We start from the raw sequence: 13,680 nt of genomic DNA, 5'->3' as shown, positions 1-13,680 counted from the left end.
TGAAAAGATGCACAATACTTAATTACTAGGGAAATACAAATTAAACCCACAATAAAATAACCCTTCATGCCTTCCAGAATATCTAAAATTAAAAACACTGACAAGAACAAGTGCTGGCTCGATTTGGGGCAAGTAGAACCCTCATACATCGCTGCTGGAAGTGTAAAATGGTACAATCCTTTGGAAGTAGTTTGACAATTTCTTATAAATTGTAACATATACCTATCCTATGACCCAGAAATTCAAATTTCTAGGTATTCGCTCAAGAGAAATGAAAACATATAGCTACAAAAAAAAGTGTTGTATAAAAATTTTTATAACAGCTTTTTTCATAATCATCAAAAACTACAAACAACCCTAATGTCCATCAACAGATAAGTGGATAAACAAATTGATTATCAATTATTTTACTGTTGGACTCAACAATAAAAATGAACCACTAATATATGTAAAAACAGGTGAATCTCAAAACACACGTTGAGCAAAAGAAACCAGACATATAATTATATACACTCTATGATTCCATTTATACGACATTCTAGAACTGACAAAACTAACGTACAATGCGGTAAAATAAAGATGGCCCAAATTCTTTGTCACTATCTGCATCAAAAGGTGGGCTTTATTTCTCCTTTGAATTTGGGCTGGCCTTGTGATTACTTTGACATATAAAATACAGCAGAAGTGATGCTGTGCCAGTTTAGAGTCTAGTCTTTAAAAGGGCTGGCAGCTTACACTTCCTCCTTCTTGGAACCCATGCTGTGAGGAAGCCCAAACAGCCATGTGGAAGAAAAATGAGACCCATAACTGGCAGTCCTAGCTGAGATACCAGCCAAGAGCCAATCCCAACTTGCCAGCCACGTGAGTGAGTCGTCTTCGAAGTGGATTCTCTAGTTTCAGTCAAGCTATTCAGCTGATGCCACAGAGAACAGAGCCAAAGTGATTCCACAAAACCCTGACCAACTGCAATATCATGAGCAAATAAATGATTTTTGTTGTTTTAAGTCACTAAGTTTGGGGGTGGTTTTACATATCAATAAATAACCAAAACATGTAATAAAAAGCATATCAGTAGTTGCCTTGGGGGGATCAACTGCAAAGGGCACAAGAGGAGTTTCAGGGGTAGTGGAAATGTTCTATATCTTTAAAAATGGGACCTAATTAAACTTAAAAGCTTTTTGCGCAGCAAAGGAAACCATCAACAAGATGAAAAGACAATCTATGGAATGAGAGAAAATATTTGCAAATCATATGACTGACAAGTGGCAATATCCAAAATATATAAACATCTCATACAACTCAATATCAAAAAACCAAACAACCCAAATAAAAATGGGCAGAAGAGGGAATTCCCTGGCAGTCCAGTGGGTAGGACTCAGCACTTACACTTCAGGGGGCCCAGGTTCGATCCCTGACAGGGAACTAAGATCCTGAAAGCTGTGTGGCGAAGCCCAAAAAAAAAAAATTAAAAAAAAAAAAAAATGAGCAGAAGATCTGATCTGAATAGACTCTTCCAAAGAAGATACTCAGATGGTTAACAGGCACAAGAAAATGTGTTCAATGTCGCTAATCATCAGAGAAATGCAAATCAAAACCACGATGACGGGATTTCCCTGGTGGTCCAGTGGTAAAGAATCTGCCTTCCAATGCAGGGGATGCAGGTTCGATCCCTGGTCAGGGAACTAAGACCCCACATGCTGTGGGGCAACTAAGCCTGCGCACCGCAGATACCGAGCTCTCACACCTCAACTAGAGAGCCTGAGTGCCACAAACCACAGAGTCCAAGCACCCTGGAGCCCGTGCACCACAACTAGAAAGAGAAAACCTGCACGCAGCAACTAGAGAGAAGCCTACGCACCAGCAAAGAAAGATCCCGCATGTCTCAATGAAGCTCCTGCATGCCACAACTAAGACCCAACACAGTCAAAAATAAATAAATAAATATTTTAAAAATTAAAAAAAAAAAACCCACAATGAGATATCACCTCACACCTATCAGAATGACTATCACCAAAAAGTATGCAAATAACAAATGTTGGAGAGGATGTGGAGAAAAGGGAACGCTTGTACAGTGTTGATGTGAATGTAAGTTGGTGCAGCCACTATGGAAAACACTATGGAGATTCCTTTAAAAACTAAAAATAGACCTACCATATGATCCAGCAATTCCACTCCTGGGTATATATATGGTAAAAATGAAAACACTAATTCAAAAAGATACGTGTACCCCAAAGTTCACTGCAGCATTATTTACAATAGCCAATATATGGAAGCAACTCAAGTGTCCCTCAATAGATGAATGGATAAAGATGTGCCGTGTGTGTGTGTGTGTCTATGTGTATAAAATGGAATTTGTATATAATTGAATATATAGAGAGGAATATTATTCAGCCATAAAAAAAGAATGATATTCTGCCATTTGCAACAACTTGGATGGACCTAGAAGCTATTATGCTTAGCAAAGTAAGTCAAAGACAAATACTGTATGATATCACTCATATGTGGAATCTAAAAAATAAAACAGGGACTTCCATGGTGGTCCAGTGGCTAAGACTCTATGCTCTCAATGCAGGGGGGCCAAGTTTGACCCCTGGTCGGGGAACTAGATCCCACGTGCCACAACTAAGAGTTCACGTGCCACAACTAAAGATCCCACATGCCACAACTAAGATCACAAGTGCTGCAGCTGGAGAACTCGAGGTATGGGAGGGGGCAGGGGGTGAAGGGGAAACTGAGACGAAGCCAGAGAGTAGCACAGACATATATATACTACCAACTGTAAAATAGTCAGTGGGAAGTTGTTGTATAACAAAGGGAGTCCAACTCGAGGATGGAAGATGCCTTAGAGGACTGGGGCAGGGAGAGTGGGGGGGACTCGAGTGGGGGGAGTCAAGGAAGGGAGGGAATACGGGGATATGTGTATAAAAACAGATGATTGAACCTGGTGTACCCCCAAAAAAATAAAAAAATAAAATAAAAATAAAAAACAAGTGCTGCAGCTAAGACCCATCACAGCCAAATAAATAAATAAGTTTTTTTTTAAGTTTAAAAGAATAAAGTAAAAAAAATAAAAAATAAAACAAATGAATGTATATAGCAAAACAGAAACACACTCACAGATATAGAAAACTAGTGGTTACCAGTGGGGAGAGGGAAGCGGGGGAGAGGGACAAAATAAGGGTATAAGAGTAAGAGATACAAACTACTGTGTATAAAATAGATAAGCAACAAGGATATGTTCTACAGCACAGGGAATTATAGCCATTATCTTGTAATAACTTTTAATGGAGTATAATCTGTAAAAATACTGAATCACTATGCTGCATACCCGAAACTAATATTATAAATCAACTATACACACATAAATAAACAAACAAAATATTGGACAATTTTGAAAAAAGAAATGTTTTATATCTTGATTGGGGCAGCAGTTATAAGGATGTATACACTTATCAACTCTTTGAACCATGGTCTTAAAATCTATATATTAGAATGTAAGTAAATTATATCTAATGAAATTGCTTTAGGGACTTCCCTGATGGCACAGTGGTTAAGAATCTGCCTGCCAACGTAGGGCACATGGGTTCGATCCCTGGTCCAGGAAGATCCCACAGGCCACGGAGCAACCAAGCCTGTGCGCTGCAACTATTGAGCCTGCATGCTGCAACTACTGAAGCCCGCATGCCTAGAGCCCATGCTCTGAAATAAGAGAAACCACCGCAATGAGAAGCCCGCTGACCACCATGAAGAGTAGCCCCTGCTCAACACAACTAGAGAAAGCCCACGCACAGCAACAAAGACCTAACGCAGCCAATAAATAAATAAATAAAATTTTTTTTTTAAAAGAGAGAAATTGCTTTAAAGAAAGAAAAAAAAAAACTTCAGGGGAATTCCCTAGCAGTCCAGTGGTTCGGACTCTGCATTCTCACTGCCAAGGGCCTGGGTTTGATCCCTGGTCGGAGAACTAAGATCCCACAAGCCTCGCGTAGTAAGGCCAAAAAAGAGGAGGAAAAAAAAAAAAAACTTTGAAGATTCTCTATTAACTAGAAAATTAAATTATCGGCTTGCTGGTAGACTCCTCACAAATTAGCCCTAGGCTGAATTCCCCAGATATTCCCTTCCCACCCTTTACACTAAAGCTAAACAAAATGATTTTCAGTTCCACATGAGCCTAGGCCTCCTGAAGTTGTTCTGTCTTCCTGGCATGTCACTCTTTCCGATTTCAGGCTGCTGAAGTCCCAGTCATCCTGTGACGCCCACCCACCTTTACCCACCCTTGTGCTGAGACAGTCTTAGTCACCACCTCCTCTTGCTCGCAGAACACTTTGTGAATAGTCTTATTATAAAACTTATCACATTCAATTGTAAATTTTTGTTTACATAAATGTTTCTCTCCTTCACCAGACCCTGACTTCCTTCAGGAAAGAGACAACTTCTGATTCATCTTTGTATCACCATAATCTAAGTGCCAGGAAGGTAACAGATACTCAGAAATGGTGAATGGATTATGGTACATTAGCCAGGGTCTCCTTTTGCTTCTCTTATTGCTTTACTGCTTTTCTCCAGCCCTCTGTGGTACAGGAGAGTCTCCATCCACTGCCATCCTCCACGGTCTGCTTTCATCTCTCTCTCTCTCCCCCCTTCCCTTTTGGCAGTCTCTAAAGGCTCACCCAACATCATGGCTGCAACCATTTCCTTCACTGCAGATAGCTCCAAAAGTTATTCATTATCAGGAAATGTTTACTAAGCGTTAAGTACTAAAGGCTGGAATGCAAGGATTTACAAAGGATTCTACTGGACTTAGGGATCGGAAGAGTGTTCAATGTTGAAGACAAGAGAGAGAAAGGAATCAAATATCTTCAAGAAACTGAGCTTGTGTGCCCTAGAGAACGAGGAAGTATCATCAAATGGGAAAGTATAAAGGAGGAGTTGGTTTGGGAGAAAAATATGCATTTTGTCTTCATTAGGTGTCATACTATTACATTCAAGTGAAACGACTATAAATGGAGATGTAGAATTTTGTGCATTTATAAATGCCTCCCCACAAAAAATATACATATAATTTTTACATATATACTATATATATAAATATATATGTGTGTGTATATATGTATATATATTGCCCTCATGAGGCACTGAGGTGACAACATAAATCAAAGAATTCCATAAATATAAAATTGCAATGTATAATAAATGCTGCAAAAGAGGTACATATTCCTATGAAAGCATGTAGTAGGAGGAATTGACCAGCTCAAGGAAATTGGCACTGATAGCTGAGGAAGAATGGAAGCTGACTAGGGGATGAGGTGGGAGAAAGGTTCTAGGCAAAAGGACCAGCATGTGCAAAAGCCTACAACATAGAGACAGAAAGTAGATTAGTGGTTGCCAGGGGCTGATGGGGGGAAGGGGGGGAAATGGAGTGCCTGCTAATGGGTATAGAGTTTCTTTTTGGGGTGATGAAAATGTTCTGAAATGGGGTGGTGGTAACTGTTGCACAACTTTGTGAATACACTAAAGCCCACTGAATTGTATACCTTATTTTTTTCTTAATATTTATTTATTAGCTGCACTGGGTCTTTGTTGCTGCACACAGGCTTTCTCTAGTTGCAGCGAGCGGGGGCTACTCTTCATTGTGGTGCGTGGGCTTCTCGTTGGGGTGGCCTCTCTTGTTGCAGAGCATGGGCTCCAGGCACATGGGCTTCAGTAGTTGTGGCACATGGGCTCAATAGTTGTGGCTCGTGGGTTCTAGAGCACAGGCTCAGTAGTTGTGGCGCACAGGCTTAGTTGCTCCTTGGCATGTGGGATCTTCCCGGACCAGGGCTCAAACCCGTGTGTCCTGCATTGGCAGGCGGGTTCTTAACCAGTATGCCACCAGGGAAGCCCCATGAATTGTATACTTTAAATTTTATTTATTTACATGAATTGTATACTTTAAAAGGATGAATTTTGTGGTATGTGAATTATATCTCAATTTTTAAAATAGAAAAAAAATTACAATAACAATGAGGATTTTAAAAAAGAAAAAAAGGAGGAAGATGAATGCAAGTTAAACATCACCAGTAACAAACAGCCTGTGTCAGACAGGCCACAGCATCCTCAAGAAACTAAAAGAAGGGCAGCGTGGCCACAACACAGAATGAAAACAAGCATGACGCATGAGTGAGGCTGAAGAGGTGAGAACAGAGAATGGAGCCATACTTAGAGAAATAACAGGACGGTACAAGAGCCAAAGGAGATCCCAGGGCACGGATAGAGAAACAGATTAAGAGGTTGCACAGTGAACCTCCCTCCATGCCCACAACCAAGGAGTAGAAAGAAAGAAATGGAATCTGTAAGGGTGTTAGACAAAGAAGCCCCAGGGAAGAAGAAGAAACAGCACAACAGACTGCACTCAGGCCAAGAGAGGAGAGGATTCCACAGAGCAGATGACAGTCAGCAATACTGACCGCTGCAAAGAGGCTCAAGAGGACAGAAATCAAGAGAAGTCCTTTGAATCTGGAGATGGGTGACCACAGACACAGCCATGTGAGAGTGGGGGTTGGGGGAGAGAGCCAGATGGCGGAGGGATAATGAGAGAGTGAGTCACGAAGACATGGAGGCACACAGTATTTGGCAGTGAAAGGAGGAGGAAAATGGGACAGTAGCTTAAAGAGACCGGGGTCACATGGAGGCCTTTTTCAAAATAGGAGAGACCTGAGTGTGTTTGAGAATGAGAAATGGGAGCCAGAAAAAAGGAATCAATTTAAATTATGAGGAAGAAAAGAATTCATTCAACAAGTTCCCCTGAGGAGATGGGGGAGGATGGAATCAAAACACAGGTGGAGAGCACACACTTAGAAAAGACAGTCTTTTACTCTGAGGGAGGCAGTGATGGACAGTGACAGAGATATTCTTTAGGTGAAGAGGAGTTTGGATAATGGAGTGAGTTCATGTCATTAGCCTCTGTGTTCTCAGTAATATTAAGAGCTAGTGTTTACTAAACATATGGACACCAAGTGGGGAAAGTGGGGAGGGTTGGGGGGGATGAACTGGGAGATTGGGATTGCCATATATACATTACTAATAAGAAAAAAAATTACCAAACTGCACACCCTAAATATATGCAGTTTATTGTATGTCAACTGTATCTCAATAAAAGTTCTTAAAAAAAAAAAAAAAAAAAGAGCTAGTGTTTACTAAGCATTCACCATGGTACTGGCCTAAACATCCCCTAGTCAGTTTCTACTCTTCCTCAGCTATCAGTGCCAATTTCCTTGAGCTGGTCAATTCCTCCAATTTCCTTGAGCTGGTCAAATCTTCACAACTACCTCATAAGATAGGTACTGTGGTTATCCCCATGTTACAGTGAAGGAAGCAGAGTCACCAAGAAGTGAAATAACTTCAATGAGATCCCACAGGTAATAGACGATAGAACTTACATTTCTACTTGTGAGGTAGGAAGGGAGTGAGGGGATTTGCCCAGATTAAAAGAGGAAGTGGTGGAAAAGAAAGGAAAAAGGGAAACTGGGGACTTGAAGAACATTAGGAAAGTTTAGAATAGTCAAAGTGAAAAGTATGCTACCGAGGGGGTGATTCAAGTTAGACCTCTTCCAGAGCGGCAATCCCATCTTTCCCCCATGGAGAGAGCCTCTGCCCTTGAAGACTCCACAATCGAGATTTGATTAATTCTTCACTCAGTTTTAGGTGATTCAGCCCCTCCTTTCAAGTTCCTGGGCTCTGGGTCTGCCCATTGGACAGGATTCTCCTAGTAAAGCTGAAGATGGCAGAGAACTATTCTGACTGTCAGAGATGGGGCCCAAAGCCACCCATACACCTGGGCAGCTTTATTGAGCCTATAAAGCACATGTTTTATATTGGCATTAAATTGGCATCTCAGTAGGCCCTATGTTTCAAGGAAGATTTTCTAAAAGTGAGTTAAAGAGGAACAGAAAATTTCTTGCTGAGATTGTTCCTGTAGCCCTTACCACAGGTAACAAACCTGCTTTTTCAAAACCAAATTTGAACTTGCTAAAAACTTTTTATATGTTCCATAATTATTTACATCACCAAGGAAACAGAAGACTTTACAAGAAGCCAAACTGTCTCTATTCTCTTCCTCAAATGTCAGTGGTATGTTGGCAAAGATTCTTAGAGGAGTGAGAACAGAAAAGCGGCAGCACTAACAAGCCAAAAACTTCCTCATATAGAGACATCAATCAAAAAATGTCACAACCCAAATTTTATTTCACAGAAAGGCAAATTGGATTTAGAACAGTTCCCAGGCAAACTTGCATCATTGGTATTATTTCCTCCAGCAATATGTATTAGTATTTTTTCACATCAAAACATTGTGAAGAACACCCAACTTCCTAATTATAATTCTCTTGAAATATCAACATTCACACGATTCAATATTCCAGCTCCCATGCGCATGTAGAGCTGGATTGATGAGGTTTCATGACTCGAAAGGATAAATACTGGCACAAAGGCATACAAGCAAGGCAGCCTGGATATTCAGCTAGACAACCAATTGGGAATCAAACTCAGATGCAAAGATGTAGAGATCCATTGTTCCTGAGATGCGAACAAGGAGCAAACACAGCACAGAATGGAACTGGGTTTAAGAATGTGTCATGTGAATCCGCCTACGGACAGCTCTGGGAACTGTTCCTGAAATGGGAGGAGGCTGTCATCACCTCTCCCTCGGTAGCACCATGTGCCACAGAAATGATTTTCGTTTTGGAAGTGCATTTTGATATGCTGCCTCCCTTCCCTCATTTCCCTCCTCCCCACTCTGGGAAACAAACTTGATGCTCACTAACCTCTGCATCTGCTGTCAGAGGAAGGAAGTAGGGGGAGTTTTACAATCCCCTGGGAAGCAAGGCTGCCCCTGCCATCACCCAGGCGGTAGTGCTCTCTGCCTCCTCCTGGTGGATGTGGAGGGAAGACTGATTCCTTGCAGTGAGGTGTAAACAGATGAATTGTGGGCAATTGAGAAGACCTCCAATGGAGGTCAGTTCAGAAAGACCGATGGGTAAGCTTTGATCTGCTTCCTCATTCCTTGTGGACAGACATAAGAGGAGTGATGAATGGCAACATCCAGTCCTTTCCTGGAAGAGAAGGCTACAGGTTCTCTAACTGCACTGTGTGAAGGCTCGGGAAAGGTCAGCCGCACTTGCATCACAGCATACTTGAGTTTAGGTTGTCAAAGCCATTATATTAACAGCTAACTATTGTTATCCAGCCACAGTGCCTGGGGTTCCTCACACATGAGCAAGTGGTCTCTTATAACAGAAGAAGGTCTTCTTCTAATTATCCTTCCTAATCAGAGCTAGATGTTATGCATCCACACGTGCAAGTAAATCACAGATTGAGGATACTTGTGATCATGCCACCTGACTATCTACAGGTCTTTTCGAGAAGATTTTATATAGTCCTGCAGCCCCACCAAGAGTCTGCCTCTGCTAGCAGAACAAGAAGGTACCTACAGATTCTAAAGCCTTTCTCCCATTCCTTTTGCTCCTTGGACAGACTAAAACCCTCCTCTTGATTTTAATGTTGTATTTCATTCCCTCTTAGTCACTGCTTTGCTACATAGATTCTGATCGTTAGGTCTCTACCAGAAATCGGCTCTTATTTTCTCTTGGTCATCTCTCCTGTTCCCCTCTCCTATTGGTTTAGAATTATCTCACTATAATCACACAGAGGCCCTCCTTGCTACTCCATTATTTATTCCTATAGCATTTTCAAGTTCATCCTGCTACGAGCACACACACACACACACACACACACACACACACACACTCAGTATTTATATGGGGTCCAGATGTTCTGGGCCCAAGTAGATTTATTCTAAATGGATATGCAGAGCTTGCACCTATAGCTCTTAGGGAATTCTCAGGGAACCCTAACCCCAGAATACTTGCTTAACTGAATGAACGGAGAGCAAACTTGTGAGTTGTGAATACTAGAGGTGGATCACTGTCCACAAAGCAGAAAACAACACCCATCGAAAGGACAGACTTCATGTCAACCCCAGGGATCCAGCAGTTGTTTTCCAAGTTCTCATTAACATTTCCTACTGGCCTAGGGTGTAGGGAAATTCTGAAATGGTACTAATAGCACCCTTTCTGAGGGATGGAAAGCTTATGCATTGGGGAAAGCAATTTCATCTTAGTTCACAGCCATCACAAGTACCACGTGTTGTCATTTGCAATATGCAAAGCCCTTTATAAATGAGAGCTGATCTTGACAGTGTCCTAGTGAAAAGGCCAGAGACAATGTTCTTATCTCCACTTTACAGATGCAGAAGATTCCTAAAGGTTTACTCATTTATCCAGGGTCAAGCAAGACACACGAGAAAACAAAGCAGAATAAGAGGAGATAAAACTCAAGAAAGAAAGAGATAATGTGAACTGCCTTCAAAGATCTTCCGGCATCTCAGCCCTACAATGCAGGGGACCCTCTGCCAGTTTGGGGGCGGGGGAGTGCACAAGTCCACTCAGCTCTGCTAGTCTCCCCAGCTGTGAACTCCCAGACCACGTGGCGGAGGAAACCTGGGAAGGTAGCCCCCAGCGCTTCCCAGAGAGCTGGGCTGTGGAAACACTGGGCTTTATCTTTAATTAAAACTGCAAGCTTCCCTCTTTACTTTCTTATGCATATTTAATGAGTCACTAAACACTGTTAACCAGGAACTCAGGTCTACATTATCATGCACAGAACGCTGCCTTTCTGTCTTTCCCTCCCCCCCCATACTCCCAGTTTTCTCTGCCCTGCTGCTGCTGCTACTGTTGCTGTTTGCCTTTTTCTCCTTCCTCACCATCACTCACTTCCTCTTTCTCTTTTGCATGAGTCTTTCTCTCCCCACTCCTCCTCCTTGCTGTTTTCCTCCTGTGCTCCTGGAGAAACCAAACAGCTCCACTGTAAGGACTCCGTGAAACACAAGGAACAGGCTGCAGTTGACTGACCTGGTGAGTGGAAGATATCACAGGAAACCTCGCTGATATTCTAAGGGCCAGTCATCCTGCGCTGGTCTGGAGTTTCCCTGCTGTCCTATTGGCAGCAACTCCAGGGAGTCCAGATGGTCCTAGAAAAATCTCTGGCCCAACGATAAAAAAGCAGAATTGATTTTAAGCCCCTAGAAATGTTGAATTGCTGTTTACAGACTCTGGAATTGGGTTGAATCTGGGACCCTTGATAGCTCGAATGTGACCTAAATCTACAGGGAGTCCCATGTGTTCTTACCCAAGGGTCTCGAAACCCTGGGCACAGTCAGGAGCTGCCTGGCATGGTGCTGATGGCAGGAACATCAGGGCAGGCCTTAAGACTGGGGGAGACATGAGCCAGTCCTTGGAGTGGGGGAGGGGACAGCCCAGAGGCTTCCAGCCAGAAAGACATAAGCTTCAGGAGAAGCTCCTCTACACCCCCAGGACCTCAGGAAGGGATAGCACTGGACTGAACACTTCATCCACACATTTGTTCTCCTGCATGGTGCCAAAATGCTGTCCTGAGTCCAGCGCAACAGACAAGAGCACATGCACGCATCCCCTCCTTGTGGAGAAAGGTGCTCCTCCTGGGGCTGGGAGACGATTATATTCCACTTTAACATTTGTTTTAAAATAGTATTATAGGACTTCCTAGGTGGCACAGTGGTTAAGAATCCGCCTGCCAATGCAGGGGACACGGGTTCGATCAATCCCTGCTCCAGGAAGACCCCACATGCTGTGGAGCAACTAAGCCCGTGCACCTGCGCTCGAGACCGCGAGCCACAACTACTAAGCCCACATGCCACAGTTACTGAAGCCCGTGCACCTAAAGCCCATGATCTGCAACAAGAGAAGCCACCGCAATGAGGAGCCCACATACTGCAACGAAGAGTAGCCGCCATTCGCCACAACTAGAGAAAGCCCGTGTGCAGCAATGAAGACCCAACACAGCCAATTAAATAAATAAATAAATATAATTTAAAAAAATAAATAATAGAATATAATATTATAGTATTATAGGGGGACTTCCCTGGTGGTGCAGTGGTTAAGATTCTGTGTAACCAATGCAGGGGGCCCGGGTTCGATCCCTGGTCAGTGAACTAGATCCCATATGCATGCTGCAGCTAAAAGTTCACATGCCTCAACTAAGGAGGCAGCACAACCAAATAAATAAAATATAAAAATAAATTTAAAAATAAAATAGTATTATAGGGACTTCCCTAGTGGTTCAGTGGCTAAGACTCCACGCTCCCAATGCAGGGGGCCGGGGTTTAATCCATGATCGGGGAACTAGATCCCGCATGCCACAACTAAAGATCTCGAGTGCCGCAACTAAGACCCAATGGAGCCAAATAAATAAATAGTATTATAAAAGGTAACAATATGTCCTTTATGGAGCCCATTTTCCCCTTCCTCACCCCAATATGAGTGGACATTTGCAGCTAAGAGAAAGATTACAGCAGTGAACAGGCAGGAGCAGAAGCCAGGAGCCAGCCCTGAGTCGCCAGCCTTAATGTTAGAGTAGAGGAACTGCCAGAGCAGCTGAGAGGAAGAGAATCTAAAAGACAAACAGGGAGAAGAATTTTCTTACCCAAATGATAATGAGAGTTGAAGTATCTGAGATCCCTAAAGGCAAATTACATAGCCTATGGGCAAAACGGCACCCATCCTGACAGCAGAACTTTCTGGTGAAAATAAGCTGCAGACTGGGTTAGAACAATCCAGTAGAGAAATCTGACTTCTTCATCCACGAAATTACTCTAGGAATTTGGCTGCAGAACATGGTTGAGGCAGCACAAACCCAAAATCACAGAGCTAAGAAGAAACATAAAGATCATTCAGAGGTTTGGGGGTTTTTGGTTTCTATTTTTGTTTTTTGTTTTTGTTTAAACAGGAATAGGATCTATCAGGTTGGAGGGGCTGCAGACAGACTATTTCAAGCCAGAGAGGTTAGAGGGACCAGGAAAGGAAGTCCTGATCCTGGCAACCCCAGCAATAGTCCTGATCTTTCTAGGACTGGAGGTAACACAGAAAAAAACAGAAGGGAAGAAATTCAGCCTTTCTGGGGCTTTTGCATGCTCTGGGAAAGCTGTGTCTGTGGGAAAAGATCAACGGCCTGGATGTAGTCACAGGCTAAGCGTTAGAACAAGCTCTAAGTGGGAACGAGTTCTCTCTTAATTCAGAAGAATCCCCTTTATGTATCTGCCATGTATATACTTCTCCCTTCTGCTTACATAGCATTTGCTTTAAGACAATGATTCTCAAGGGGGTGGAAGATGGGGGGAAAGCACAGCAGATTCCCCTGGGTAGGCAAGAAAGAAAGGTGCTATGGGCGTTTACAGTTTGTAAAGTTTCCCAGCTGACTCTGATATGTTCCTCTCTCTGCCTCTTTGAGAACCACTGCTCTAGAAGTCAACTGGAGGAAAAGAAAGAAAGGCTGTTCATCTGTGGGGATCAGCGTGCCTTCTGCTGGTCCACCTAGAGTGGTAGCAAAGGGAATATGGTTTAAATCGTTATCATATCAATGGTGCATCCAATCTGGAATGATCCCAAACTCTTTGTCTTAATCCATTCGGGCTGCTATAACAGAATATCATAGACTGGGTGGCTTATACACAACAGAAATTTATTTCTCATTATTCTGGAGGCTAGGAGACCAAGATCAAAGCACCAGCAGATTTGGTATCTGGTGAGGTCTCACTTCCTGGTTCACAGA

Source organism: Hippopotamus amphibius, chromosome 2 (genome assembly GCF_030028045.1).
Source record: "Hippopotamus amphibius kiboko isolate mHipAmp2 chromosome 2, mHipAmp2.hap2, whole genome shotgun sequence".
Lineage (NCBI taxonomy): Eukaryota > Metazoa > Chordata > Mammalia > Artiodactyla > Hippopotamidae > Hippopotamus > Hippopotamus amphibius.
This window is presented reverse-complemented; position numbering follows the sequence as displayed.